Consider the following 5,590-nt stretch of genomic DNA (forward strand, 5'->3'; position numbering starts at 1 on the left):
AGGCATTTGTTCTATGTAGGAAGACAAATAGCGATCATTAAAAGCCATCATAGTTTCATCAAGAGCAAGTCATGTCAGACAAGGTGCATTTCTTCTTTGACAGTTATTAGACTAAGAGATTGGGGAAATGTCATACATACTACGAGCAGATTTCTGCAAGCCATTTGAGAAAGCATCTGACAATTGCCCTGGGGTAGGATGAAAACAGTGAAATGCATGAAAAGTTTTAGAGCTAAAAGAAACCGTACATATCATCTCATTCAAACATTTGATTTTATACATAAAGAAACTGAAACTTAAAGTTAGGCATGTTTGAATGATTAATTTAAATGTATGGTAATTAATGGATTGAAGTAAACCATGGAGAAAGGTCTGTAGTTGACGAACCCAAGAAGGTAACTAAAGACAAATTGAAAGACAATCTACTTAAGAATCTTGCTTATTCATCAGTGTTACCAATTAGTTAAATGAAGGAATATATGTCATTCTTTTGTATTTGCATTTGATACTAAGCTGTGAGAGAGAGTTAAGATGCTGGATGCCAGAATTAGGCAGAATTAGAAAAAAAAAGATCTTTAACAAACTAGAATGATGCATCTAATGAAATGGCATTTATTAAAAACAAATGGAAAATTCTATATTTGAGTTAAAAACAAAATCAGTATGTACATATATTGAAAGAAATGGTGTTAGGCAATAGTTAATATGTAAAATACCTAAGGTTTTAATGGATTTCAAGATCCACCAAAACTGAGTGAACTTAAGCTGTATTAACAAAAGTCTAATATTTAGGAAAATGGCAATGATACTTCCATTACCCTAATTAGATCACTTCTAGAATATGGAATTCAACTCTGGAAGCTCTCTTTTTGCAGAAAATTGGCAAATAGGCATGTGCCCAGAGGACTGTAACCAGAATGAGAGGAGGTCTGAAAATTATCCAATAGAATAAAAAACAATTGAGTGAGCTTAGACATGGTTTACCTTTCAAGGTAAGACTTAGAGGGTTAAGATTTCTGGCTCCAAATATTTGAAATGTCATCATATAGAAAGGGGATTAAACTTGCTTTGCTTCAATCTAGGGGACAAAACAAGGAATTGTACAAGGAAGTTTCAGGAGGTTCACTTAATTTTGGTATAAGGGAAAGTTCCTAATAATTGGAATTCCTCAAAAAGTGAAAGAGCTACTTTAGGAAGTAGTGATTTTTTCATCTTGGGCAGTATTCTAGATTAGGGTGTATAGAAATTTCTTTAAAATACTGCAGAGGGAATCCCAATTCAAAGACAGCCCAGACTAGATGATTTCTTGAAGTCTATTTCCATCTCTGAGATTCTTTTACTCTCTGACCCTAAATACCATAGGGATAGAAAGTGACAGAATGTCCTGATGGCTATTATAGGTAAGGGAAGTACAAAGTTGAGTAAAATAAAGTTGGCAGGCAAGTTATATATAAATTAAGAGGAGTTAGGGAAGTCTTCCTTTAGAAGGTGAGATTTTAGTTGGGATTTAAAGGAAACCAGGAAGATCAGTACTTAGAGCAGAATGGGAAAAACATTCCAGGTATGGAGAACAGCTAGGGAAAATGCCTAGGACCCAGATGGAATGTCTTGTTCATGAAATAGCCATGATGCCAATGTCATTGAATCAAAGAGTACGTCAGGGAGTAATATGTAAGAATACTGGAAAGGTAGGAGAAGGTTAGGTTATGACCACACCAAAATTAAATTCCTGCATCCTCTTTACCAAATTCTAATGTTCCTGGGGCCATAGACTAGAGGCAGGTGTATGTTACTCTACTTAATGTTTTCATCCTTTCTTGAAAAAAAAAAACATACCACTTTCACTATTGACTGCTTCAGGGGGAGAAGTGCTAAGATCATTAAGCAGACATTATCATCTAGAAGGAGAAACTCATTCATTTGGACTCAGCTCTGGACATTCGCCATAAGAACAGGAAACACTTTTGGTGAGTGGGCACATCCCTACATTTATGTCTCACTCATTATGAATGTACTCATAGATATGTATATACACACATATGTGTACACATGCATATATTTGTTATTATTGTTCAGTCATGTTCAACCCTTTGTGACCCCATTTGAGATTTTCTTGGCAACAATGCTAGACAGCTTTGCCATTTCTTTCTCCAGCTTATTTTACAGATGAGAAAAGTGAGGCAAAGAGGGTTAAATGACTTGCACAGGGTCACATAACTAGTAAGTATTTGGGCCACATTTAAACTCTGGTCTTCCTGACTCCAGGACCAACACTGTATTCATTGTGGCACCTACCTACCCATAGGGGCCATCTCCAGTTGTCCTGATCGATATTTTGCCACTGGACTTAGATGGCACTAGAGGACAACGTGAGGCTGGTGACTTTGTACCACCCTCTCTCGCTTAAATCCAGTTCACTTGCAAGTCATGGCACCACCTTCCTGATGTCATGGTCTACTTCATGAATGAAGGAAAAATAACAACAATCATGCTGCCCCACACATATATACATACATACATGAATATTTATATAAATGTAAAAGGTTTGAAACATTCCAATTGTGACTTTGGTGGGATTAATCAAGGTCATTGAAGGTGACTGAACATATAAGAAAAAAAGAATTTATAAGACAAAAACATATAAGAAAAAAATAAGAACATATAAAAATAGAAAAATAAGAACATATAAGGAAAAAAACATAAAGAAAATCCTCTGATATCCTAGGAAAAAGTATCCTTTTTAGGCAAAATTTGCAGAGTTCAAAAGCAGTGGCTCCACCTGGTTGTAGATGTGCAGTAGAAGCATAAGAAGGACAGTAAGATGGAGGAAGCCCTAAGCCTGCTGGCAGGAGATTTGGGCTCTAGGATTGGTTTTGCCACTAGCTCATATTATTGTTTTCCACTATCCAGCTCCTTTTTCTTGGCCATAATTTCTTCCTCAGTAAAATAGAAGTTGGGGAAGGAGTCAGTTTAAATTATTTCTAAATTTCCTACTGGCTCTGAAATTCTGTCCTGGTTTATGCCTTCCTTTGCATATGTATTAAGATACATCTTAATTTCTCAGGACAGAATTTCAGTTTTCCTAAGTATGGCTGGTTGGAAGGTCTAATGAAATATGACATCATACAAGGGCGACTGTGGGAGAGAAGGACTACAGATTGGTGGCAGTCAAAACAGGGAAACTCCTGTGTTATCATAGAAGAATACAAAATAAATATTTAAAGTAAGCTCAAAACGAATGTTTAAGAAAACCTTAAGCAAACTCATGAGTTAAGGTAAGGCAACAAACTTTTATTAGTCACTTAAAATATGCTAGGCCCTGTGCTAAGTGGTAAAGATACAAATACAAACAAAAAAGAGAGGTAGTCCTTGCCTTCAAAGAGTTTGCAGTGTGCGGAAGGGAGACCACACAGAAAAGCAAAAGGGAGATGCAAAGGTGCATGGTATTAAATATATGAGAAGTTTATAGTAAAAAATGAGCAGACATTCCTTTATCTAGAAGCTCAGCTTCAAGGAAGTAGAGGGAAAAATAAGATGATAGTTACTTATTCTTTCAGATAATCTGTTATTTTTAGAGAGTTGGGCTCTCCCTATGTGGCGTTTTTCAGTATTGTCATAAGAGTTCATAACTGTCAGACATTTTAAGGCTCACAAAAAACTTTTCTCATGACAATTCTGTGTATATCAGTATTCCATCCAAGACCTGTGATTGGTTCATGTGGGTCCTTCCTCTTCTGCCAAAGTCACAACCCCTCTAAACCTAAATAAGCTATCTTAATGAGTTACTATAACCAGTTTTCTGATGATGGGCCTCTCTGAAGTGACCTAGGTTAGTTTCTTGAATGACAGACACATACCCTGCCATCAGTACTTGTTTGACAGGACCTGACAGAGAACTTGCCCTAACAGACTTCAAGAAACCAGTGATACTTGCATACTATAATGAATTGGACATCAGTGAAAAAGGACAAGTATTATTTTCCCAGTTCACAGATGAGAAAATTGAAACAAGAGAGGTAAAATGCAAAGGCACATCATTTTAAGGTTGGGCTTAAACTCCACTCTTTTGACTCCAAATCCATTACTCTTTTCTCCAATGTGAGCAAATGAATGATTCTTTACTGTTCAGTAACCTCTGCAACAGACAGTGGAACGTTTGGCAATCACTCAATAATTCTGGAATTGAAACTGCTTGGGTTTTCTGGCTCACAAGATTTCCGCCACATGCTCTTTTCCATATTCTTCCTTCTTTACATGATGACATTTATTGGAAATTCACTTACCATTGTTATGGTACGTATGGACTATCGCCTCCACTCTCCCATGTATTTCTTCCTTGGTAACATCTCTGCTATGGAGATTTTTAACCACAACTATTGTTATTCCTACTATGCTAGAAGGTTTGCTGACTACCCAAATTCAAACAGTGTCATTTAGTGCATGTATGGTTCAACTCTTTCTCTTACTTTCTGTGGGAACCTCAGAGTTTATGTTGTTGGCAGCAATGGCTGTAGATCGATATGTAGCTATCTGTAATCCCCTAAGATATAGTCTGATCATGAATCCTCAAGTCTGCCTCTGGGTGGCCATTGTGTTCTGGGTATTTGGATTTCTGTTTCAAACCTGGCCCATTGATGCAATATACCATTTTTTACTTCTGTGGGTCAAATGTACTGAATGAATTTTACTGTGAGAGAGGACAGTTGCTCAGACTCACTCGTGGTGACAACAGATTTCAGCAGTTCATCCTCTTCCTGATGGCAGATTTCATTCTTTTTGGTTCTTTGCTCCCAACCATTATTTCCTATATCTATATTATTTTTACCATTCTGAGAATTCCTTCTGCTTCTGGTTGGAAGAAAGCCTTTTCCACCTGTGCCTCCCATGTCACTATGGTGGTGATAGGCTATGGCACCTGTCTGTTTCTCTATGTGAAGCCCAAACAGTCTGATACAACTGAGTATAACAAGATTATTTCCCTGATGATATCAGTGGTACCTCCATTGCTGAATCCCTTCATCCTTACTCTGAGGAATGATCAGTTCATAGAGGTCTTGAGAGATGCAGTAAAGCGGTTGAGTCATCTCTTGAAGAAGTAGATGTTTCCAGGACAGGTTCTGGTGAGAACAATTCAAATCAGGACATAAACATTAACAATTTAAAAAACCCCAATGGAATCTTCCAACAAGTAACCCTTCCCACAGAGCCGAAATGCAAGACTATCACATTAAAATGTCAGTTATTGCCTATTGCTAGCATTTGATTGTGGTAACACATTATGCTTTTGTCTTTTTTATTGCTGTCTTTCTCTCTGTATGTCAGTTTACAGTATCTTTTATGCCTCATCTTTCTTTCTTAAGAATTAGCACGGTGCAGAGGGAAAAAGTCCCTGACTGAGTTTGTTGTTTATGATTCTTTTCACTACAACGTGCTTCTCTTGTATGTGTCTGTTTTTGAATGGTTGTTACTACATTGTCAGATAGCATGACTATATCTCCTACTCCTATCACTTGATGAATCCTCTCTGTTTTTTTTTTCTTTGTTTTTCAAATGGGTGTCTTGGAAGCAACAGATGATAAGGTTTTTTTCT

At 37.0% G+C, this 5,590-nt stretch overlaps 1 pseudogene; it reads left to right on the top strand.

Annotated features, from left to right (window-relative positions):
- The first annotated feature begins 4,110 nt into the window (after window positions 1–4,110).
- LOC140531864 (olfactory receptor 9A4-like) lies at window positions 4,111–5,099 on the top strand (annotated as a pseudogene).
- The last annotated feature ends 491 nt before the right edge of the window (window positions 5,100–5,590 follow it).

Source organism: Notamacropus eugenii, chromosome 3 (genome assembly GCF_028372415.1).
Source record: "Notamacropus eugenii isolate mMacEug1 chromosome 3, mMacEug1.pri_v2, whole genome shotgun sequence".
NCBI classification, from domain to species: Eukaryota; Metazoa; Chordata; class Mammalia; order Diprotodontia; family Macropodidae; genus Notamacropus; species Notamacropus eugenii.